Below are 26,622 nucleotides of genomic sequence, written 5' to 3' on the forward strand. Positions count from 1 at the left end.
CCCAACGGTGTGTGGCTCAGTGGGCCTTCCAGAAAGACCCGCCTGGGTAGGCTTCGGGGTGTGGACAGCAGCGTATGGCTGCACCCCCTGCAGGAACCCCCCAGCTTTGACCGCCACCCCATTCTGCCGGTGGCCACCAACCCGGGGGCGAGCCCAACAGGGGCCCCAGGGCCTGGCAGCCTCTGCCCAGTATGGGAGTCCTCTAGCAAGCAATCTTTGCTCCGGGCTCCGTACTTGCTGGCAGGTTTTCACTGCTTTCTTACCACGAGGTTGTAAACTCCATGAAAGCAGGACCATGGCTGTCTAGTCACCTGTTTTCAAGGCAGGGGTGCGGCTCTTGGCACATGGCAGGCGTTCGCACTGAATGTTTGCGTCCTCCCAAAACTGATATATTGAAGCCCTCGCCCCCAGCCTGGTAGTATTTGGAGGTGAGGCCTTTGAGAAGTCATTAGGTTTAGATGAGGTTGTGAGGGTGGTGTCCCCAAGACGGGATTCGCGTCCCGTTCAGAAAGGAGATCTCCTTGTCTCTCTCTCCCTTCCTCCCCCTCCCTCCCTTTCCATCTTTCCCTCTCTCCTCTCTCGCTTTCTCTCTCCCTTCCTCTCCATCTCCCCCCACCCCCTGCCCCGCATGCTTGCACATGTGAGGACCACGACCAGGGCAAGGGCTGTCACCAGAATCTGACCATACCTGCACTCTGAGCTCAGACCCCCGGTCTCCAGAACTCGGAGACATACACGTCCGCTGTTAAAGCTCTCAGTCCACATTACGTGTTGGAGCAGCCCCTGCTGACTAGGAGAGCTCCCACGGAGTCATCTGACGATTCTGTCACATCTCCGTCAAGGTCTGAGCCTCTCCCGCCCAGTCCTGCTTGCTCCGCTCTTTCCTTACATACATTAACAGGTCTGCACTGCAGTCCGGAGGCTTCCCCGTCCAGCCTTGCACACTGGTACCCTCTAGGAACCTAACCACATTTCTCCCATCTCCTCGTAAAACATGTCAGTGGCTCTTGGTGAGGACGATGATCAAAATCCTTAATGTGTGCCATGAAGCATGGCAGGGTCTGGCATGCCCTCCAGCCTCGTTGCCACCTATTAGCCCTACGTCTCCCTCACTGCCCATCTCTGCCTGGGAGTTACATGCACCACAGGGCGTTTGCACGTGCGCTCCCTCTCCTGGAATCCCGTTTCCGAGCTCTCCTTTGCCAAGGTAAACTTGACTCTTCCTTCAGAGCTCCGCTGTAATTAACCTCCACTGGAAACCTACCCTGACTCCCTGATGGGGCAAGTTCTCCTATTATTCATTCTTAGAGAGCCGTGAACCTCTTCTTTGGAACACCTCATTGTTATCGTTCCATTTATCACCACAGTGGATTCTATTCATATCTGTCTCCCCCACTAAACCGGAAGTGAGCTCCACAAGGGCCAGGACCACAACTTCTTGGTGTCGTTGTTGCCATTCTGCTCACTGTTATCTCCAACATCAATTCCTGCCAAAAGTCAGACTTTCAAAAAGCGTTTGTTGAATGAATGAATGAATGAATGAATACACCTTGTATGATAAACAGGAAAAAGCTGAGTTCCCCCCACGCCATATTCCGTGATTAAAGGTGAGAAAATGTTGCTGGTTTTCTTTCTATGCTTTTGTTTTCTTAATTTTTAAAAAATGTTTATTTATTTTTGAGAGCGAGAAAGAGAGAGAAAGAGAGAGCAAGCAGGGTAGGGGCAATGAGAGGGAGACACAGAATCCGAAGCAGGCTCCAGGGTCCGAGCTGTCAGCACAGAGCCCAATGCGGGGCTCAAACCCATGAACCATGAGATCATGACCTGAGCTTGGACACCCAACCAAGTGAACCAACCAGGTGCCCCTTCAATGTTTATTTTTGAGAGAGAGTGAACAGGGGAGGGGCAGAGAAAGAGGGAGACATAGCATCTGAAGCAGGCTCCAGGCTCTGAGCTGTCATCACAGAGCCTGACGCGGGGCTCAAACTCACAAACCACGAGATCATGACCCGAGCCGAAGCCCGACGTTTAACCAACCAAGCCACCCAGGCGCCCCACTTTCTTTGCTTTTTGCAAGTCTCATTCCCCATTCCTCTTCCTGGAATCAGCGAATCCAACTAAAATATATGAGAGCTGAGCTCTGAGAGACAGCCCTAAACATCTAAGCCAGGACACGATGGCAAAGAGCATATGTTGGGGTGGATTGGAGCCATGTGGCATGGAGCCGTGGAGAGATTCTTCATGGTTTTTAATTGAATTGGGGGCTGCAGGCCCTTGCCGTAAGGCCCTTCCCCGACCCCCCAAAGTAAAAATGCTTTTTTAAACCTCTAGAAAACTTCCATGTTTAAACCAACTCTCAATTTTAACTCCGTCTTACTGCAAAGTTCAAAAGTTAGAAGTTCTTGCTTAACGCCTAACTCCGTTCCCTCATAGGCTGGGCATTTCCTGCCAGTATGGTGGCAAAACAGGCCAGCCATGGAGTCCAACCTCTACTCCCCAGCTCAGCCGTGTTGAAGCCCTAAGTCCTCAAGGAAGCATTAGCAATTCTGAAAGAACGAACAACTTCGGCAGGAATGCGTTTCCACCTTCTGTCTCAGCCATGCCTCAGAGAAGCCAAGATAGGGTGGCGCAGACAGCCCGTAACCCACCCACATTGCCAGCCTACGAGAAGTATGCGATGCAGAGAAAAAGATGAAGCTCTAATGATCATCATGGCTCCGTGTTCCTAAGGGCAAACTCCATGCCGGGAAAGACTTTCACCCGTGTTATTCATTGCCTGAAACCATTCCCGCCGCAGGACTCAGTAAATATTCCTTGAGTGGCGAGTGAGCTAACGGACCGAAAACTTAGTAAGTTCCAGATAGCTTTCTAAGTACTTGACACGCAGCAGCTCATTTTATCTCGATGAGGTGGTGACTCTCGCTATGCCCTTCAGATGAAGAAACTATAGACAGAGATCAGATCACGTGTCCCAGGCCACCAAGCTGGACAGTCACTTTTCGGGACGGGCTGAACCCCCGACTTGGCCAGACCACGAAGCCAGTGTCCCACCATGGCTCTGCGTGCCCATGCTTTCAATGGCAAACTATGGTTTCAAGCCTACATTTCTGGGCCAATGTTGCCGCTCGACTCTGTATGTCTCCCTAGATTTCTAGGCTTAGGGTATATACGCCTGGCATGCCCCCACTATCACCCCAGTTAAAAGAGAGTTTGCCTACTCATGCATTTTCTACACTAAGCTGAGTCACCCATCCATGAAGAGTATCTATGAAGTACATCAAGTAGTTGGCAGGACCAATGAGTTCTCGAGACTGGAGGAGAAGAGGTGGGGCTTTGTTCATGTATAACTCACCCATATAGTGGATTAATTAGCTTGTGACCGTGAAATGAGACCACGGTCTTTTCTAACACCCAAGATATGATGGCCGAGCCTCCGGACCTACATGTCCTGCCTTGGATATGGCTTCTCCTTCCTGACCTCTCCCTGCAGACATGCTGCTGAGTTTTCTCTTCTGGATACTGCAGGTCCTAAAAATGAATGCCCCTGCTACCCTACACCATCCTGAAGAAGGGATTCAGCTCGCTGATCACCGTTCCCCTCCTCCCGCCCCCCGCACGATGGCAGCAACTGTGACCTGCGGCCGGAGGGTCTGGAAGGCTGACAGCCAGTAGAAAGACGTCACAGTATTGCGGGAAGGGGCGCAGTCCGATCCGAACCAGACCTCGGCCTCCCCGCCCGGCCTCCCCCACCCAGGGCGCCCACGTGGGGAGGCCACAACTATCCCCCTCAGTGGGAATCGTGGTGGCCCCCACCCTCTGCCTCCAGACCGAACTTCCTCCTGGTCCCCGAGAGGTGGTCTCCCAGCCCCTGGTTCATCTCAAGGAGAGTAGCCACAGCTATTTCCTTCAGGGTGTATCCCACGTCCCACCCTCCAGTGTCTAACACAGAAAGCCTGACCCAAACAATGACAATAATTCACAGAGCAATACCCCAAGTCTGGCTTATTCAGTTTTAAGTAACACCATGTGTGGGAATGTGCGGGCCCAATTCCAGGAACGCTGCGCTGAGCCCCATCTCGCTGCTTTCCACGCGCCCCCCCGACCCCCATTCAAGAGAAGAAAATATCAGGCGTGCTTGTCCTTCATGCCATGGTCCGGTCTTCCAACCTGCCACACCCTCGAAAAACAAGCAACAATTTTTGGCCATGGCGCACTTGAACTCCCCACTCAGGGGTGAAAGAACATTGCACGTGATTCAGCAAGAGCAGCACCTTGGTTAAGACCACACAATGCCCAACGAAAGGCCGATGGCCCAGCGGGACACACCTAGCTGCATATTACGCTGCGGTCCTCAGGGCTGAGCCAGAAAGCACCCATTTGCCCTTCTGGACCCACAGCCTGTCCCCACCCCCACCTTGCTCCCCGCCAGGAGAGGCTAGCCTGTGTGCGGTGCAGGGGGTTCCTCTGTCCTCTGAAGTCCTGTCAGGCTTGGCCGGGGAGGGGCCCTCCCCTCCCAGTGGGGTCTCCTGGAGCCCCTGTGTCTGTGCGCCACCCCCCCCCCCCCACCGCCGTGGCCCAGGGGTGGTGACAGCTGTGTCACTTGGGCTGGTTACTGCTCTGCTGGTTGGGGCTTTCCAACAGCATGCTCACACCTCTGAAAACAGCTTCTTATTAACCCTCCCCGAATCCTCCTAATTGGAAACGCCAGCGGTTTCCTGGCGGGACACTGACTGGCACGAGGGCTTCTCCCAGACGACAGAGCTGCGTGGCCGCAAGGGCCACCCCATGCCAGCCCAGGGCCGAGCAAAGCCTGGGTCTCCTGTGAATTCCCGCGAGGCAGTGCCCCGCGTCCGGATCTGTTCTCTTCTCTTGTCTCCACCCAACACTCTCTCCGCCACACCAGAGCCAGACTTTTGTTCCCAAACATAATCAAGAAAAGTGTCTGGAAGTGAACAATACAAGGCTTGGCACCTATAGGCCAAATACATTACTGTACTTGTTTTCGTATGATCTGGAAAAGAGGCAACATGAGAGAAAGAATTTTAGGAGAAGCTGGATGCCTCCACTCTGGCTTTTCCAGGCTAACATTCAGAACTTGCTTGGGAGTCTGTTTTACAGGGAACATTGGCTACAGGCGTATTTTTTCCCCATTATAACCGCTTCCTTTTTACATACTATTAAGCATTTAACCCTAGATTGAGGCTCTACTACATTCTTTAATATTTCTCAAGCGACTTGAAAGCGTCCCCTCAGAGCAATGTGAAAAGGGTCCACAGAAAACTGCAACTACAGTACTCTTAACCAAGAGATGGTAATTCTGTTTGTCTTACGAGGTTCCCTTTCGGGATCGGGGAGCTCCGTGCTGTACTGGGGAAACAGTCAAGAGAAGCAGATGGAAACCGTGAGAAGTTTGGCGGCGGGTGGGGAAGGGAGGGGTCGGAGCTGCTTGCGTCCTCTTAGGAGGGCAGAGACGGTACCCACATCACTGGACGGATGTGAGCAGTGAGTTAAGATAAGAAATGTGCCTGAATCTGGCACAAAGACACACACAAGAGAGGCATGCTGTCGTTTATTAGCGTAACATCGGAGAGTGTGAATTTCAGTTACCAACTCTTTATTGTTCCTGTTCCACAAAATGCCTGTGATTCCCTAACAGACATTTGCTGGTACTTGGTCTCTGAATGAACCAGTTAGAATTAAGCGCCCTAGGGGCCCTTGGGTGGCACAGTCGGTTTAAGCATCCAACTCTTGATCTCAGCTCAGGTCATGATCTCACGGTTTGTGAGTTTGAGCCCCAAATGGGAGTCATGGCGCAGAGCCTGCTTGGGATTCTGTCTCTCCTTCTGTCTGCCCCTGCCCTGCTTGTTCTCTTTCTCCCCGCCCACCCTCTCTCTCTGTCTCGAAATAAATAAATTAATGTTTTAAAAAAAAAAAGAAAGCGCCTTTGGTGAACATCAGTAGGGCATCAGTGGCCAGTGGCAGGGCGCCTGGGCAGGGTTTCCAGTCCATTCTGCAGCAAGCACCATGTCTAACCAAGGATGGAAATGTCCTGGGCAAAACCAGAATGACTGAGAAGAGACCCTAAACTGCAAATGGGAAAGACAGATGAGGAACGGAGGCCAGTAACCCAAAGAAAAGGAAATCACCAGGCGCCTTCAATGGTAATAATAACCAGAATCTGTTATTTAGTAGCTACTCTACGTCAGGAGCTGTACCAGGTGCTTGTACACATGTTCTCAAACCTTCACCACCACCCTGTAAGTCAGGTTTTAGAATCGCAGTTGTGCACCAGCGGGGACTGAGGGTCAGAGAGAACAGGACCCTGCCTGCCCACGAATCCTTCTCACTCTGCCCCTTGCCTCCCTTCTGAGAGCTGAACTGCTGTCAAAGAAAGGAAAACAGGCCTGTTTCTCTCTGGGTCTGAGGCATGGGACCGGGAACAATGGGTGGAAACGACAGGAAGACAGATTTCAGATCGACAGCAGGAAGAACTCTGTTACACTGGGGTTGTTTCACTAGCGGAAGGCGTTGCCTGCTTTTGGAAACTAATTTCCCATCGCTGCAGAGATGTGAGCATGGTTGGGAAGGGGGAATTCGGAGAGGAGAATCGAGTAGCCAAAGTACATCTGCATCAAGTGAGTTTGAGATTTCTTTCCACCCTCCTAAAATCTGTTCAGTCTGTGAAACAACCATTTCCCAAATTCGGAGCAGAGAAGGATGGCTTTGCTTTCCCCTTCACGGTCTCCTTTAATGGCTGATCAAAAAAGCTGTGTCGTATTCAAGTGCCCTAGAGAAGAGCTTCCCACAGCCACCTCCAGCCCGGCCCACGAGCTGACGGTGTGGAGGTCGGGAGATTGAAACGAGCACTGAGCACTGAAACCAATCCTGGCATCTTCTCCTGTGTTGGGGACCCCAGCTGGGAATCGAGCCCTCCCCCCTCAAGAGTAGGACCCCGTTCCAGATGCCTTACTCCTTATGGCCATGCATCGGGCTGGGGGCGGGGGGGTGGGGAAGGGTAGTCATTCGATATCTCGCAAAGCCTTAGCAGAATAATATGAAACAAAAAATATAAAATAATACAACTTTCTTGCAAACAAAGCTTTAAAAGGAAAGCCAGCAAATGTGTTTTAGACATCTCACAAAGTTCACATTGTATTGCAAAATTATTTTTAATGAAGCAGTTATTATGCTACAAGAATGCTATAAAACATCTGAAACCCGAAATTTCCTATTTTTATCACCTCCTGTAAATTTTTTCAAAAAAGCCAAAATGATTTGTTTCAAAATGTGTACAGGAATAATTGGATTGAGAGTTTTCATGCCAACTTTCCATTTGGAATGAAATCTAGAGACTGTTACTTCATAAACCACTGAAAGTATGAGCACAAAATGAAAAGGGTAAAATATTATGGAATCTCAGTGTAATCAAACGTAACACACCCTGGAAGGACCCACTGATTTACCGTCTCCCAGTGTGTGGCTCAACACAGAGAACTCTTTTATATAACAAAGTGTTCACCAAAAAAATTGGTTTTACCTGAATGCCCTAATTACTTCTGGAAGGGGAAATGCCACATACGTGAATTTCTGTATGTGGACACAACGCAAAATGTCAGTCGTATACCATATTAAGCACAATGTTATTCTGGATCGTTCACAAAGATGATATACCGGCTCCCTTAGTTTCCTCTTTGCGACGCGAATCTTAGTTATTCTTTGTTTCAAACTTTGACAAAAATCTAATCCTGGGGTGCTAAGCAGAGGTGCTGGAGCACAGCTACGAAGTCTGAGGAGTTTATTTCAGATGGTGATTTGTTCTAACAGTCCTGCTAAACGACCAGAAACTGACCATCCGGCCAAAGGGGCAAGTATACGGGAAGATGTTACTTATCCCGTGATTTCAGATTTCGTTTCCAATTCACGCCTTCCTTAAAGCCATTCTTGAAAACTGGTCCCTGAAGGAACAGAAAAACCCTCCTCGGTGGCAAATCAGGGTTCTGTTTTCGGTGAACGATCCACTGAGAACATTGATCTCTGTCAGTGTATCCAGCTCATGCTCCTCATGAACAGCTTCCAGAATTAAGGAGAGCAATTCTGTCTACCAGCTGGCTCCATGAGCAAAAAGCGTCTACAGCTCAAAGACATAAAACTGACCTGCCCCCCCTGGTCCGGACTTACAGTCTTTCCAAAGATATCATTGATCTCCTCATCCATTCCGAATGGACGAAATCTTAGAAGGACCGGTAATCAGAATCGAAAGAGCTAGAGTCTCATTTCATACGTTTACTTAAGTTGTTTGTAGAGAACAGAGGAGCTGGAATCATTTTTTCCAGAGAACCAACATCCCTGGGAACCAACCCAATGTTTACTTTTACTATGTGACAATGGAGCACATTTTCAGAAATACGGTAGGGGATGTTGCATCATCGAAGCAACACGGGTCTTATTTGGGCCTTGCAGATGTCAGTGGTTAAATCTCCCTAGCTTTCGCTGGTTGATCTGGAATTAGATCTCCTACCCTTGGTAACCATCTAACCACTCGGCTTTATGCTAACAGATAAAATCACAGTTGGGGGTAAAAAAAAAAAAAGCATAAAAAAATTACTATAACTAGAGTGAGTTTGAGCTCTTTTTAATCGTTGTTTTAATTCCATGGATTGCCTGCATGTGCGAAGTAAGTTTGGGTTTCGGCGTTAGAATTGTTTTTTTCTCCATCTTTCATCGGCCCCACCAGAATAATACGCTGCATACTGAAATACGGTCAAGGCCACAAACTATGAGTTCTCCCAGCTTCTGCTGCTGTCAAATTTTTAAACTGATCATTTTTGAAACACTTAACCCACCGTGAAAAGACTAGCTTAAATAAATCTTATTGTGGGGGCACCTGGGTAGCTCAGTCTCTTAAGCGTCCAACTTCAGCTCAGGTGATGATCTCACAGTTTGTGGGTTTGAGCCCCGTGTCGGGCTCTGTGCTGACAGCTCAGAGCCTGGAGCCCGCTTGGGATTCTGTGTCTCCCTCTCTCTCTGCTCCTCCCTCATTCATGCTCTGCCTCTCTCTATCTCTCAAAAATAAATATAAGTTAAAAAAAATAAAAAGAAATCTTATTGTCTTTGTTTTCCATAAAGCAATTAATGAAATTGGTGCCCATCGGTGAGGGGGACCATGCAAACCCATAGAAATTGAGGCCAGCCAGATTCCAACTCATCGGTGTAGGATCCGGCTTAGACTCCTGAAGGATAAGATTGAATTGTGTGCTAAATTAAGCGTCAGTATGGAACCATCTTCTTTCAGACCTAATAGCACTCATAGCCAGCGTCGCCTAAAAGATCTTGGTAAGATCCACTGCAACCTACTTGAGGCATCTGGCTTCATGTCCCGCAGTCACAAAAGCTCATGCTTGGGTGTGGCCACACGCCCCTGCAATGGAAGACCCACTGCGTGCTGGGGCGCAAGAGTGCTGGCCAGATTGAGGGCTGGAATCTGCCCCCTCGCCCACCGGCTAAGTGACTCTAACGAGCAAGTCCCTTAACTTCTCTGTGTCTCAGTTTATCCGAGCCACGAGTAGTATAAGAGCGCCCACCTCACCATGCTGTTGGGAGGGCTGAGGAGTTCACAGGGAGCTAAAATAAGAAACGAAGGTCTTTCTTTCAGCTCCTGAGCCACACCAATGGCATTTGGGGGAGAGAAATTTTCTTAAGGACTCATGAAATACCAACTTTCTGAAGCTGTGCCCAGGGGGAGCTGGAGGTAAAGCTATTCACACTCTTGTTCTGCCTCCTAGAAGGTGCCCCCACGCTCAGCCCCGACTTGTCATTCTGTCTTTTAGGGTCCCGTGGTGTGAGCATTGACCCAGCTCCTTATGGTACCGTTTTCCCATCACTTTCCAGGGGCTCGAGTCAGTCTGTCTGTCAGAGGTTTAACCATGCAAAGGAGAAGAAGCTGATAGTTAATTGACTTTAAGGACATCTGCCCATCAATATGAACATTTGATTTTAGTCTCAGGTGATTCTATCATTTTGTGCTGAGTGGCACGGGGTAAAATTTTCGGGCATAGCAGGGTCTTCCTAGCCTTTTTTAGATCGTGTGGCTCACCCTGTCTTTCTTAAGACTTTTGTCAGCCTCAGATATACAGACATAAAGTCTAGTGTTACCCAGTTTTTTCAGTAAAGCATGGTAAGTCCACTCAAAGGGCAATCAATATGACCAAGGTCAATCCTACAGGATCTATTTCGTTTAACAATGCAATTCAGATATAAATATTCACATTAAACCTTTTTACTTTTCATCGATCATACTTTTATACATTTTTAATTTACTTATTTTTTTTAAAAATTTTACTTAAATCCAAGTTAGTTAACATACAGTGTAATATTGGTTTCAGGAGTAGAATTTAGCGATTGGTCACTTACAGATGAACACCCAGTGCTCATCCCAACAAGTGCCCTCCCTGATGCCCATCCCCCACCCACCTCCCCTCCAGCAACCCTCAGTCTGTTCTCGGGGCGCTTGGGTGGCTCAGTAGGTGAAACATCCCGCTTCGGCTTCGGATCAGGTCATGATCTCAGCGTTCATGAATTGGGGGGTGGCAGGGCTCTGTGCTGGCAGCTCAGAGCCCGGAACCTGCTCCAGATTCTGTGTCTCCCTCTGTCCCTCCCCGCTCACACTTTCTTTCTCTCCCTCAAAAATAAATGAAAACATTTTTAAAAAAATTTTAAAAAGAGTCTCTATACTTTATGTATAATAAGAGAAAAATACCTAAGGCTTTATGGTACATGTTACGAAGTCTGATTTATAGAGTTGTAAGTTTTCGCGTGTGTATTGAAATCCCATAAGGAAGGACAGACATCTCACTATTCGCGATGGGGCTGTCTGTTGTGGTTTAAATGACAGATGAACCTCCGCTGGGGGATGCATGCTTGTTTCTGCTTCGGGGTCTCTGCCCTCTGCACCCGCAGCGCAGGTAAGCCGGCTGCAGCGAGTGATTTCCCGGACCCGCCGCTAGGGGGAGGCGGAGCCGATCAGTGACGAGGGACTGCGGGAGGGAGAAGGCAGGGAGGGAGAAGGGGGCCTTGCAGGAAAGGTGAGGGAGAAATAACGCAGGAACAAAAGGGGAAAGAGGAGGCTGGAGGAAAAGACGCGCTCTGGCTGGACATAGGGGGTATTTAGGGAATCAGTCACCAATGTCTGCAGACTAGTGACTAGGGGCCCTGATAAACCAGCAAAGGTAGGCACCTGCCCAGGCAGGATTGCCAGAAGCTTCCCTTTTTGAGGGAAGGGGAAATTCTGCTCCCTTCTGCGTAGGCGCTCACCAGCCCTGAGTGCAGGGAAATGAAGGCACGGTTCCTGGTGAGAACTGGGGTCATCCAGGCATCATGAGCCATGACATGGGGCCCACTGATAACATGCTTGGTTGCATTCTGGTTCCATTTAGTTTTCACGCTCCTAGCATAACCCCAGTGATGCAGATTAGAGAGGGGTGCTGGGCTAGGAGGGGCCAATGCTAAATACAGGGTGACAAAACCACTCCCTGGTGACAACAGGGGTCAGTAGAAACGAGCATGGCATCTCCCTGTTTGAAAAAGAATCTCTCCTCCCAAAAGCCACGTCCCATTCAGCATTTCCCAAAAAGAATGGCCAAAGTCACCACTGAAATGGATTGTTAATTGTCTGGGTTCAGTCACTGATAAGAATAAACCTGCTGAGGCAGCTGGCTTTTGTTGCTTCAGCTCATAAGCAATATTGTTCCGGCACCAGGGATCCCGGGAGGGTGAGGGAAGGAAGAGAAGAGGGGGAAGGGGGGACACAGGACACACAGCCTCACCCTCCAGGAAAAGCCTACCACAGGAATGCTGGAACCCAAGGAACCAGAAGAACCCCCATCGGATCCTCACTAGGGGCTGGGGGCTCGTCCCCACAGCATTCTTTCGTGCCAAGCCAGAGTCTGAACCACACGCAGAGGACAATGGGAAGCCGGTGGTGGTATTCAGTGGGGCGGTGGATATTACTTACTACACACCAGCCATGTCAACACTCCATTATACTCTGCTAATCCTTGCCACAGCAATGATCACTTGCTAATATTTATTTTTACCTATTCGCTTCTCCATTTCTTCATGGTTACTGCCTGTCTCTCCCCCACTAAAATGTCAAGTTCCATGGGAGCGGGGACTTTATCTGTTTTGGTCACCAAGCTACGTCTAGAAAATAATCTAGGCAGGGGCACTGCAAGTGCTCAGTAAGTGTTCCCGCAAGAATAAAGATCTGTACTTGAGAAAAGCATCCTTGGCAGCAGTGACGATGATGGACCGTGTTCTGGAGGTGGAAGGAGAGAGAAAAATGGGATACTGAGACAAAAAGTAGGAAACCCACAGGAAGGTGGCCCATGTGCACTCCCAGACGGGCTGTGATAACAGCAGGGAGACGGGAGGACAGAAGCCCGAGTCTGTAGCATGTGGAGCTGGGCAGGCAGTTAAGGCACAGTATGGATGTAGGGCTTGGGACCAAGAGGAGTTCAGGAAGAGAGGCTGGTGGCCCCGGTGTAGACTCTAAAATCGAACTGGAGAGCTGGATCATCCACCTGCCGACTGGAAATGAAGACCCAGCCGTGGTGGGCAATGAAGCCCGGACACTGGCTGGCTCTCTGGAGGAGCACGATGGTCACTGGTGTTGACTGGTGATGAACTGGGGTGGATGCGAGGAGGGCAGCATGCACTGGCAGGTGTAACACTCAGGCTTTGGAAAGACTCAGGAGAACAAATGTAACCAGTGGCTTTTGCTGAGTCACTGACCTGCTAGAGAACACCCCTGTGAGGCCCCGGGGGCTGTGAATCACCACAGGAAGCAAGGCGTGAAAGTTAGAGAGCCTTGAGGGCAGAATCTGAAGAGATCCTTGTCTCCTATAGCCGGAGCAGGACCTGATTATGAGGACAGCAATGCTCCAAATAATCTGAATGCTCAGTCCTGGAGGATCTGCTAATCAGTGCCATGGGCCTTGCTGGGATGAGTGGGACCCTACGATTTGAATGGAGACATCAGAGTTAATGCTGATGGCTAAACCTGGAAACCCTAGGCAGAGCCGTGCGGGAGGCGGGGTGGGGGTGGGGGTGGGGGTGGGATCCAGATGGCCCCGTCCTCCCCGTCCTCCCTGTTGAGGCTGCACTCATCCCTTGTTGGAACATGAGGCAGAGAGGTCTCCACACTGCAAGACAACACAGGATCTACCCACACTCCCCCCTCCCACGGGACCGATACCTGGAGTTGGGGGCAGACAACACAGGGTAGGACACACTGGGGGAGGAGAGGGACTAAGCCCCCAAGGGTCTGCAGGTCCAGCCCACGTGGACCAGCCAAGCTGGAGACTGTTTATGGGGCTGGATCTTGAGGGTGACGGATCAAAAGGGGCGGGAGAAGAGGTTGGATGGGGAGAGTTGGTTTATACAGGAGCTATGTACTGCAACATGTGGCTGGCCACCCTGGCAAGGACCCCAGGAAATGGCTGCGTCATGCTGATGGGATGACTCCTAGAGCTTTGGAGAAAATTATGGTCCACACTAAGTAAGGCTGAAATGCCAGAACTGTTGGCACTGGAGGTGGAAGAAGTGATGAAATAGATCTCAATCCCTGAGCCAGTCTTCTGACCCAGAACCCGCTAATTAATGGGAGGTCAGGTCCTCAGGAGTCCCCATGGCAAGTAAATACAGTAATGATTCCCATCATCCTTTGCCAAGGAGCTCTACAGAAAGCATGTACCGGAAAAGTGGGATATTCAAGAACAGAAGCGCCTGGGCACTTTACATGCTTTTATTCATTTATTTTTAAAGTTTATTTATTTATTTTGAGAGAGAGAGAGAGAGAGAGAGAGGGAATCCCAAGCAGGCTCTGCACCGCCAGTGCAGAACCCGTTGCGGAGCTCGAACTCACGAACCTCGAGATCATGACCTGAGCCAAAACCAAAAACCAGACGCCTAACTGAGCCACCCAGGTGCCCCACGCCTGGACACTTTAATCTCATCATGCCCTAAATCCGTCAGGCAAGAAGACTGAGGATGTGCGATCACCCTGGCACAGGGATTGAGCCTTGCCCCTGATCATAAAAAGAGGCAGTGCCCTGCTTTGACACAGGGGGGCGCTACGAAGAATAAATTTGGTGCCCGCGTAATCCACTGGGTGGCTCTCAGTGCTCTCATGACCAATACTAAAAGTATTAAAGGTAAGTATACTAAACCACAGCCTAAGAAGGGGGCCGTGAGGAAGGGCATGACCCTCTCGGAAATGCAGGTCACTTCACCAGGCAAGCTACCTGTCCCGGCAGAGGTGCGGGTTGACGGGGAGCCCTGCCCGAACCGGTAACAGAGGAGGAGACAATGACTGGCACTCGCAATTTCGAGATCTGCTGCAGAGTCTGTGTTTGATCCCGCTGCAGACTGAAAGTCTGTGTCCCCCAAATTCACACGTTGAAACCTACCCTTCAGTGTGATGGTGTTAGGACGTGAGGCCTTTGAGGGGTGATTGGGTCGTGAGGGTGGCACCCTGCTGAATAGGATTAGTGCCTTCTAAGAGAGACCTCACCGAGCTCCCTCGCCCCTCCCACCACGGGGGCACAGCGAGAAGACAGCCACGTCCCTGAACCAGACATCTGCTGGAGCCTTGGTCTCAGACTCCCAGCCTCCAGAACTGTGAGAAATAGAATTCTGCTGTGCATTAGGCCCCCAGTCTATGGGATCGGGCTGTAGCAGTCTGAATGGACAAAGACACGTCCTACCAACCTCCCTCTTACGACTTCTAAGAAAAGGGGCCAGGCAAAGTCTTGAGGAGGCTGTGCCCAGAACTAGTCCCTGAAGGTAATGCATACACTAGCACGAGGAGTGGACTGTCATGGGCGCTGTGAGCCATATAGTCACCCTACTTCCGCTGAAGACGGCGTCGCCCAAGTGCATGTTTCCCCGGACCCCCGCCCCCAGAACAGCCCTGACTCCATGACGTCCAGGAGTGCAGAGAAATAATCAAGACCCACGTCCCTGCCCCAAGGTGAGACAACTCCAGCAAGCCATCCAAGGACAGAGCTCCCCATAAGATCAGAGACTAAGAAGGGGTGGCTAGAAAGAAAAGAGAAATAAACAAGTAGTATCCCAGAAACAAGAGAAGTTGCTACAAGGAGTGTGTGCAAGTCTCTGGGATTTTACTTAACATAATCTAGTGAGAGGGGCAGAAAGGGAGAGTGGAGACAGGTAAACAGGAATTACAGGATTTATATTTCCTCTGCATTATAGATACTTGAAATATGCTACGACAAAAAGTTAAAAAACAGAAAGGGAGTGAATATGAGTAAATATCAATACCATTTAGGTGGCAAATACATAAAAGCAGGAAACCAAGACTTACCTTTCCCTCCTCGCTCTGTGGCACTGTGCTAGGCACCGGGAATAGAGCGGTGAGCAAAACAGGTAAAAATTCTTGTCCCTTATGGACATTAGATTCTAGTGGGGGGAGACAGACAACCAACAAGATAATTAGGACTGGGAAAGTGTTTTTGTGCACCTGTGTGTTCACCCGGCCTTTCCTTCCCTCCCATAAGGGTACAGGATGTAGCCTTGGGGACACATAACTGGCTCAGGGATAAAGGCAGTACAATAAAAATAGGCTATGAAAGTACCGGGACCACTGACTCCATATACAACTTCTTCCTGGACCGTGCTGTGAGGCACCCTCCAACCCAACCGTAAAGGAGAAATATAGTGTCCTCCTTCTCCAGGCTAGCAGGAGTTATTGCATGGAAAGAACCATCTATAGGTAGCCCAGAGTCACCGTGCATTCCCCTGGGTTGATTTTTACTGGGCTCCAAAAGGTGCAAAATGACTCTGGCAGCCCCACAGCCTACAACCTCTCATTCAAGTGGCCCGGGAAGACCAGAGTCTCCTTCTGAAGACGGTAAGCTAGAACTCCCTTAGGCGTCATAGGCTCCAAGTGACTCAGGTACCCTAAAGCAACCATTGTCATCAGAGAATACAATGCACTGACTGACTTCGGTAAGTCTTCTCCTTTCCTGAGCTGAGGGGGGAGTCTTGCTCAAGGACTCATCACATGTAACGAATGGCAGGGCTTGACAATGAATTTCAGAGACAGTAACAGAGCAGTGATTTCCAGAGTGGAATATTTGTGGGAGTATTTTCTGATTTCTACAACTATTTAAGGGGAGCTGCTGGCATTTAGTAGGCAGGAGGCAGGGATGCCAGATACCCAGTTTGCAAACGGAAGATAGGTCTGAGTCCTGCACAATTTCCAAACATCTCATCCAGAATTCAGCCCGAAGTCATGCTCTACGAGATGGGCTGCAAAAAGGAGATTTGTTTTTCTGTGATACTGTTACCACCCCTGACCCATATATAAAGAAATTATTTTGTCCCTATACTTACAAATAATAAAGCTGAGCTTACTTGTAAGATTACCACACTTCCTCATTTTTTCACTTTAAGAGTGTCAGTCTCTAACGTGCCTTGACATGTTATCAACGTATCCATTTCAATTAAGGGTATTTCCCTCATCGTCTTATTTTATACCCTTTTGGGAAAAAAGACCACAGACTACGACACCCCTCCAAGACTTCTCCCCCACCCACCCGTCATCAGAAAAAGGAGGGGTTTCACACAAACGGGAAAGATGGGACATCCTGACCCTAGCAGATAGGAGAAAATGCAGCTGTAGTCAAAAGTTAGTACACGCTTAAGGGGGGGAAAGGCATTTTATAGAGTATTAGAAATACGCATTTTTGAAAGGTTACAGTGTCTGTTCAGGAAAACATTTAGGTTCTACAAACAAATCACAGCAGTGCTTATCTAGGGAAGCAAAACACAAGGATCTCATTGTTAGTTTTTTAACTTAGAATATGTGGTATGAAGGTCGCTTGACTATGAAAGGGCTGTTTTTTTTTTTTTTAATGTTTATTTTTGACAGAAAGAGAGAGAGACAGAACATGAGCGGGGGAGGGGCAGAGAGAGAGGGAGACACAGAATGGGAAGCAGGCACCAGGCTCCGAGCTGTCAGCACAGAGCCCGACGTGGGGCTCGAACCTCGAGATCATGACCTAAGCCGAAGTCTGATGCTCAACCGACTGAGCCATCCAGGCGCCCAGGGCTGATTTTTTTTTTTTTTTTTAATCAACATTGGAATAGCTCTTGTTTGCCTAAAACTAGTTTCCAATCTGACTTTGGTTTTTAATCAGTGTACCCTCGGATCTCTGCTCTTTCCCATTCCTGAACTTTCTGTTCAGAATGACTTCTGATCTCACATCTCTGAAATCCAAAGGCTTCCCTAAGAGCAGATGCAAGCATCTTACTAGGTCACTGTAAGACTGTTAGTATCCATGCTGAGTAAGGCATGACCTCAAAATTTGGTGGCTTGGAACACTAATATTTATTATCTCACTGCATGCCCGCGTCGGGTCCACGCCTGTGTGGCCGCATCACGTGATGGAAAGATTAGAACAAGAAGTGGCTGGCATCAAGGGCCATTAAGTCTCCTCCCAACCACGGAAGACTTGTAAGAAGACATCTGTGCTAAACCCCTTCCATATTCTCAAGGAGCTTATCTTTCAGAACAAGAGAAGATTTGTCTTTTTGGTTTCTGCCCCACTTCTGAAGAAGCAGAAACCAGCAACTATTCAAGGCTATAGATCTTAGGAAGTAGAAGACGAACCAAAATAAGGGCACTGTGAGGCAAATGGGTACAGCCCATCAGAGGGTTGAGTTAAATAATTCCTTCATTCAAAATATGTATTGAATGCCTTCCATGTGCCAGATCTGTGTTAATTATGGGGAACAGTGCTGGAGGCTACTTAAAATTTTAATAGTAAGATATCCTCATCTGAGTAAAACTAGGTCAGGGAGACGGAAGGACTTAGGCAGAACTTAACTAAAAATTTCAGACACGAGATAGACCAGCATCTTGGCCGAGGTTAATTACGATAGTAGGAGCATTAAATATTTGACACAGATGTGGAAAGCCTTCCCCGGACATCCAGGGTGAGGCACAGAGGAACTGTCTTACACTGGGCTGCTGGAAGCAGAACCTGAGGGAGGATCTGGGTTCAAGAGGTGTACGTAGTGGTCCTGAGACAAGGGGAGCACAGGAAGCGGGACAGAGCAGGAGGAAGGTCAAGCGCCAATGTGGTTTCCTAGAGATGGGCTCTAGTATGGTCCCACCCGGAGGCTTGGAAGTGGAGCTTGAACACAGAGTTCGTCCTACTTTGAGGCAGGGACAGCCATTTATACCCCCGGGCCACTCATTCAGTCACTGGCCACGGTCCACACGGATTTAGCAACATGACTACCACTTTTGACCTTAATGACAGCGGGTCCAGTGGTGGTAGGAGTAGGGAGCAGAGGCCTAGTAAGTGTATTCAAGGGAGAACGGGAAGGGAAAAACCATAGGCAGTGGCCATGGACAACTCTCTTGAGAAGTACAACTGCAAACCGAAGAGAAGTAGAGTTGTGGCTGGGTAGGCACGTGGGCTCCGAGGGTCTGTTTTAAATGAGAAAAATCACATCGTATTTCTACACTGATGGGGATGTTCTGATAGGGTGGGAAAATGATGCGGAGAGAAAGGGATTTGAGGGGGCAAAGGGAATAGAAGCCAGGGCACAGCAGGAGGGCGTGGTCCTGGTGTGGACAGTTCATCTGCAGAAACAGGGGGAAAGATGGACCATGAGGGAGTGAGCAGGTGTGGTGAGGGCGGCATGTGCATTTCCCCTCCTGGCTGCTTTTAGCACGGTCATGAGTGGATGGTGAGGTTGACAAGAGTCTGGGCGAGAGACAAAAGGTCCGAGGAGAGAACAGAGGGGAGACAGCCGCCCAGAGAGTGAGGTACACAGGGAAAATTCGGTCTCATAAATAACTTCCCTAAGGCAAATAGATTTTTAGTTGATTTGAGATTCCCTAGGGATACGGTCTGAAAATAATGACTTCTCATATTCTTTCTGTGTCATAGCATGAGCTTGATTTCTGTTTCATCCTCATCCTCTGGCCAGAACTTCCAAAACGCAAACCTGTGTTGAGTTTTGTCTCCTAGATATCTCTGGTTCTACTTCGTTCTCTTCATCTCGACTCCCGGCACCTTAGGACAAACTGGCGTTCCTTGCCTGGACACTACAGTAGCCTCTTAATTAGTCTCCTGACCTCTCATCTGGGCTCCTTCCACTCTATTCTCTCTTCCAAAAGCCAAAAGAGTTTCTCCATACACAGATCGGATCCTCTCACCGTCGCTGTAAACCCTCCAGTGGTTCCCACTGCTTTTTGGCTACAGACCCTGAACAACCTGTCCCCGCCCATGTCTCTGCTTCATCTCGCACCTGCCCCTTCACTCTGAGCATGGGCCACGCAAGCCTCCTCTTGGCTTTGCTGGAGTAACCACATACTCTTCGTTCTGAAACACTCTTATACCTTGCCACTTTGCTCCATCTATGCCTGTTACCATTTCCTGTAAAATATGAAAGAGAAGTAAAGAGAAGAAAGAGAAATATATATATATTAATATACATACTAACATATATTAAATATATATACAAGTATATATATATATACACACACACATATATATATTATATATATATATATATACACACACACACACACACACACACACACACACACACAGGAATATTTAGTACATATAAACCCCATAAATAAAAAGACATCTATACCTGGCCATATTGTAGAAAAACTAAAGAACATCAATGACAGAGAGAAAAGAGAGGAACTGGAAGAAAACAGATTGTCCTTAATAAAAGATGCAAAAGCCTAAAGTTAGGGTTTCAATGGTTTCTCAACAGGAACCATGGAGGCCAGAGGACAACAGAATGGTACCGTCACAAAACGACCGTCGACATAAAATTGTAGACCAGCGAAAATACCTTTTAAGAACAAGGTTAAAGTAGAAATATTTTCTTTTTTTTTCTTTTTTAATTTTTTTTTTAACGTTTATTTATTTTTCAGACAGAGAGAGACACAGCATGAACGGGGGAGGGGCAGAGAGAGAGGGAAACACAGAATCGGAAGCAGGCTCCAGGCTCTGAGCCATCAGCCCAGAGCCCGACGCGGGGCTCGAACCCGCGGACCGCGAGATCGTGACCTGAGCCGAAGTCGGACGCTTAACCGACTGAGCCACCCAGGCCCCCATAAAGTAGAAATATTTTCAAGGACTGAGAAGTTGCCACTGACGGTCCACTCCTACAGAAATGCGTAAAGGCAGAAAAAAGCGATCCAGATGGAACATTTGAGAGGAAAGAAGAAATGAAGAGCAAAATGGTAGTAAATAAGCGAATAGAAGAACTGGTACTGTGAGACGACAGTCACAGTGCAGTGGGGAAGAGATGCAGTCTTCTGAGTCCTTGCACTTTCTAGCTGTACAATCAAGTTACTGATTAATTGTAGACCTTGACCATTTCAGCACCTAACGGAACTTCTAAAAGCCCAATCTTTGCATTGCAACTGGACCATTCGCCTCCTTTGTATTTGAGAAATCTCAGCTTAGTTGTAAAAGGCACAATTTTGAAACACTAAGAGAAATATGGAAGGTGTTTATGACCCTGAGGTAAGCAACGATTTTTTTTTTCTTAAACAAGACACGAGGGGCGTCTGGGTGGCTCAGTCGGTTGAGTGTCTGACTTCAGCTCAGGTCATGATCTCACAGTTCATGGGTTGGAGCCCCACGTAGGGCTGTGTGCTGACAGCTCAGAGCCTGGAGCCTGCTTCGGATTCTGCGTCTCCCTCTCTCTATGCTCCTCCCTTGCTCATGCTCTGTCTCTCTCTCTCCCTCTCAAATATTAACAAATGTAAAAAAAAAAAAAAAACAACATTTTTAAACAAGACACAAAAAGCATTTATCATAAAATGTAAGATCGATAAATCGGACTATATTTAAATCAATGACAACTTGCTCATAAAAAGATGCCACAAAGAATGTAAAAATATAAGACATAAAGTGGCTCAGGGTATATACAATATATATAATATTATGGATACTATGGATACTATGGATAAAAAGAACTCGCATTATTCAATAAGAAAAGACAAACAACCAAGAAGATGCAAACAGGGAATTTTACAAAAGAACAAACTTAGATGGTCAATAAACATTTGAAAAGATGATTAACCTTGGGGCACGTGCGATTAAGCATCTGACTCTGGATTTGGGTTCAAGTCATGATCTCAGGGGTGTGAGATCAAGTGCCCACACCTCGGGCTCGGGCTTGTTGCTGAGTGTGGAGCCTGCTCGGGGTTCCCTCCCTTTCTGTCTCTGCCCCTCCTCTGAGCACACTCATTCTCTCTCTCTCTCTCTCTCTCTCTCTCTCAATAAATAAACATTTTTTAGAAAGACGATTAACCTTATTAGCAATATGGGAAATACACATTAGAACCGTAGTGAATCAGCATTTCATATCGAACAGCTGGAAAATTAAGAAGCCTGCTGCTGCTAAGGTTGCCAAGAGTATAGAGCAGTGGAAATACTCACAGAATGCTTTGGGCAACGTACTTTGTGTAACGACCTTCAAGAAAAATTGGCCATATCCAGTTAGCCTGAGAATGTACAAACTTACTACCCACCACTTAAATCCCTAGATAATCTCTTGTAGTAAGCTGCCTACAACACTATTCACAGCAGCGTGTTTCGTGTTGACAAAAGAGAGAAAGACTGGAAACAACATCAGTGTCCTTCAAGTGTACAAAAGATAAATGGTCTGGATATATCCATGTAATGTCATACTCTACTTTGAACATAATTCAGCTACCCACATCAACACAATAGAAATTCAATAATGTTGAGCAAGAACAAAACCAAACCAAAAGAAAAGGCCCCAAAACAAAAAACAAACCAGTTTAGGATGCATACAATGATATGTCCCATATAACAGACAAACTAGAAAATATATAACGTAGTTTAGGGAGACATACAAAGCTGGGAAAACCATAAAGAAAGAGATGATTAGCCCAAGGCTCAAAAAAGTGGTTATTTCCATGGGGGCAAGGATGTGCGACTCAGGAATTTCTAAGGGGGTTTCTAAGGTGCGGGTGATGTTGTAGTCTAGACATCAATCTCTAAACGCATATTTATATAACTAGCACATACATTTATATATAAACAAATACAGTTGTGTTTTATGCACTCTTACATGCCTGTTATATTTTACATTATAGCTCACATTTTATTTCTTTATTTTTTTACATTATACCTCACATTTTAAAAAGCGATGGAGAAGACTACAGTAACACATGTAGACATGTTTCAGGAAGCTTTGCCTGGAAACAGCAGAGAAATGGTATTGTAGCTACAAGAGTGTTTTTTTAGTATTTTTTTATAGAACGTTTTAAAATTTTTATTTAAATCCAAGTTAGTTAACATACAGCATAATAATGATTTCAGGAGTAGAACCCAGGGATTCACCACTTTCATATAACACCCAGTGCTCATCCCAACAAGTGCCCTCCTTAATGCCCATCCCCCATCTGATCCACCCACCCACCTGCTGTCCAGCAGCCCTCAGTTTGTTCTCTGTATTTAAGAGTGTCTTATGGTTTGCCGCCTTCTCTGTTTTTACCATATTTTTCCTTCCCTTCCCCTATGGTCATCCGTTTTGTTTCTTCAGTTCCACAAATGAGTGAAATCGTATGATATTCCTCTTTCTCTGGCTGACTTATTTCACTTAGCATAATACCCTCCACTTCATCCACATTGTTGCAAATGGCAAGATTTCATTCTTTTTCATCATCGAGTAGTATCCATATCTTCTTTATCCATTTGTCAGTCAATGGACATTTGGGCTCTTTCCCTAATTTGGCTATTGTTGATAGGGCTGCTATAAACATTGGGGTGCCCGTGCCCCTTAGAATCGGCATTTTTATATCTTTTGGATGAATACCCAGCAGTGCAAATCCTGGGTCGCAGGGCAGCTCTATTTTTAATTTTTTGATGACAAATCTCTCCCACCTGCTTACTAGCCTAAAAGGTCCTTTTAAAGGTGGGAAACAAAACAGCCTGTTTGGGTGCCCTTGGGAATGAGGCCATAAAGTAGAAGAAATAGATGATGCAAAGCAGGGGGAGAGACTAACTTCAGAAGCAGCCCCCTGCAGCAGGCAGGAGCAGGCAGATAGTGCAGACGGAAAGGAAGCAGCTTGCCCTTGAGGAAGAGCAGCGATGTCTCACTCCTACAACAGGCTGTAGGGCCAGACGGGTGTGGGACTCGGGAGAAGGAGAGATGAGGGTTTGCCCGTCTGGTTGCTTGGAAGTCAAGGTCGACAGCTAAAAGAGAGGGACGTGGAGAGGAAGAGATCTAAGAATTTCGAGGGGCACCTGGGTGGCACAGTTGGTTGAGCTCTTGATTTCGGCACAGGTCAGGATCTCGCAGTCTGCAGGATGGAGCCCCACATCAGGCTCTGCACTGGCAGTGCTTGGGGTTCTCCCTCTCTTTCTCTCTCTGCCCCTTCTGTGCTTGTGCTCTGTCTCTCTCTCTCTCTCTCTCAAAATAAATAAACACACACGCACAAATTTTGTAATGAATTTCAAGAAGAGTTGAAAAAGTGGGAACCATTTCGGAGAGTGTAGTGGAACCATGAGTACGGAGTCGCCCAGATGGGGCTTGTGGTCATGAATTTTCACTGAAACCCTCCCATCTGGTATACAATTTTCCCAGATGACACATATTGTCAGGTGAAGGGGCAGAATTGCTGGAGAGCTGGTCAACCAGGGTCAGAGGGCGTATCAAACTGCCCCCGAAAATCTCCATCCACGTGTCCTCTGAGCACCTCAAGCTCAGGCTGGCCCGGAAGGAGGCTCTTCATTTTTAATGTTTCCCAAAGTCTGCTCATGCATTTTTCTACTCTTGCTTCTTGAGATCCCATTTGCCAGAGCCCCAGGCTTCCCACTGCCCTGCAGGTCATTCTGTGACACTTTCTACACCTAGCATTCTGTCACTCACCAAGGTTTGAGGGTTTCATTTACTTAACATCTGATAGGAAGTTACTGAACATTCAGAAAAAAACCAAAACCAAACAAAACAAAAAGTGTTCACTCTCACTAGTCACCAAATATACACAAATCAGTGCAAAAGGAAAAACACAGTTTTTGGCAACCAGTGTGAAAACATGAAAAAGATAATGTCCAATGTGGTCAGGAGTCAAATGAAACAAACACTTTCATGTGCAGCTGGTGTAAAGACAAAAGCTTTGCGGGGTGACCTGGCAAGGGCGTGGGAAGTCTTTAAAAATGCTTTACCCCTCAACTCGGTAACTCCTAGAAATTGTCACCAAGAAAATGCACAGGGAAATATACAAATTATTTAACGACATTAGCATCACTACGTTTCGTTAAATAGGAAAAAAATTATAAATAGCATACATGTCTACACAGCTTAAATAAGGAATCTGTTATACAAATTATGGTCCCATTTGTAATTTCTCTGCAGACATTAAGAATTATCATAGAGGGGCACCTGGGTGGCTCTGTCGATCGAGAGTCCAACTTTGGCTCAGGTCACGATCTCACGGTTTGTGAGTTCGAGCCCCGCATCCAGCTCTGTGCTGACAGCTCAGAGCCTGGAGCCTGCTTCAGATTCTGTCTCCCTCTCTCTCTGCTCCTCCCCTGCTCACAGCCCGTCTCTCTCTGTCTCTCAAAAATGAATAAAAATGTTTTAAAAAATTAAAAAAAAAAGAATTATCATATAGGTATGTATTTCCTGACGTAACAATATCCACATATATTTTAGAATAAAGGAAGGAAAGTTGCAAAACAATTTTGTTCTATTTAGTTAAAAGTATATTTATGTATTGTTGAGGTCTATCCCGATGGAGCTTTTCCTCGTAGAGGAAACACCTCATAGAGTATTTGTGTGGTTTCTTTTACTCACAGGACTGTGTGTTGGATCCAAGCGAAGAACTGCAGGACACCGATCTGCTAAAAAAAACTATGTGAAACACCTAACAGTCACATTGTGTAAATCTCAGGTACTGGCATACCCCAACAATCTGTGCAGTTCTAGGGCATGATCGCTCAGGGGTGAGTACGATCTGAACTCATTCACGTTAACAGGGTGTCTGAAGTTGAGAACCAGGCACATCCATCTACTCTGACCCTACACGTGGTCCTAAAGTTAAGAAAGTGTAGTCCCGAAGACTACAGGTGGGGAATTTCCGAAGTATGCCCGTATTCAAGTGGAGATCAAAAGAATTGTGGACTGATAGTGACAACTGTGGGCTGAACAAAAATTCTTTTGTAAAGGGCTATTTCGAAGATTTTGATTCTGACTTGGGAGGAACTAAGGTGATTGGCAGCGGAAGGAATCAGATGTAAAATTCATTGACTTTAAATGTATTGACTTTAAATCAAAAACACATATATTTATGTATTACCTAAAAAGATACTTCAGTACTCTCTGCGCAACTTTTAGGTACATCTAAAATTATGTTAAAATAAAACCACTGCAGGGGCGCCTGGGTGGCTCAGTCGGTTGAGCGTCCGACTTCGGCTCAGGTCATGATCTCACAGTTTGTGGGTTCGAGCCCCGCATCGGGCTCTGTGCTGACCGCTTGCTCAGAGCCTGGAGCCTGCTTCAGAGTCTATGTGTCCTCTCTCTGCCCCTCCCCCGCTCACGCTTTGTCTCGATCAATACACGCATATGCAGGGCTACACTCTGAGTCCACGAAAGCAAACTGCAATCTATGATCTGGGTCAGCCTCTGCCGGCTAAAAACTACGGCCGCCCCCCTGTTCTACAGTCATGCTGTTATAGAATGAGGTAAAGTACATATGCCTCACCTTTCAACATGGAAGTGAGAGAAAATAAAACAAAACTTTTATGGTAGGACACAAGTGCTAGCTGAACAGAAAACAATTGAGAGTAAAACAACAATCCGAGACCACCCACTCTAAATGCCAGGGCAGTTCGGGCCACAGGGGCAGAGGACAAAGGACTGATAAGGTCAAGGTGGATGGGCATCACAGAGACGGCAGGCGTGAGCCTGACTTCCACGGCAGGGAAGTTAGAGGAAGAAAGAGCGGAAACGTGGATCTTGTGTTTATTTGTTTATTTTTTTTTAATATGAAATTTATTGTCAAATTGGTTTCCATACAACACCCAGTGCTCATCCCAAAAGGTACCCTCCTCAAAATTTAGAAGAGACGAAAGAATGCCCTTGGAGAAGAGCTGTGAGGGGTTAAGGGTGGCAACGTTTAGATGCTACATCCCCCGCCCCCAACACGCACACAACACATACTACACACGCCATAAGCAACACACACACCATACATATCACACACTCACCCCACACAGTACACACACCACATACACACCACACACAACATGCACAACACACACACAACACACACTACACACAACACACACACCATACATACACACACTCACCCCACACAATATACACAACACACATACACTACACACAACATACACACCACACACTACACACAATCTACACAACACACACAACACATACAACATACATATACCACACACCACACACACAGTATATACAACACTCACCCCACGCACAATATACACATACCACATACACAACGCACAAGCCATCCATACCACACGCCCCACACGCAATACACACAAC

The 26,622-nt window shown here is 47.4% G+C and overlaps 1 long non-coding RNA gene across 2 annotated transcripts in view; it reads right to left on the reverse strand.

Moving 5' to 3' along the window:
- Nucleotides 1-26,622, reverse strand: part of LOC132681849 (uncharacterized) — a 93,925-nt gene that overhangs the window by 46,013 nt on the left and 21,290 nt on the right. For both annotated transcript variants that reach the window (XR_013557945.1, XR_013557944.1), the window contains exon 2: nucleotides 15,383-15,477. This is a non-coding gene — a long non-coding RNA (uncharacterized LOC132681849). The remainder of the gene's footprint in view (nucleotides 1-15,382; nucleotides 15,478-26,622) is intronic.

The sequence above is a fragment of the Panthera onca genome, chromosome A1 (assembly GCF_046562875.1).
Source record: "Panthera onca isolate mPanOnc1 chromosome A1, mPanOnc1 haplotype 2, whole genome shotgun sequence".
NCBI lineage: Eukaryota > Metazoa > Chordata > Mammalia > Carnivora > Felidae > Panthera > Panthera onca.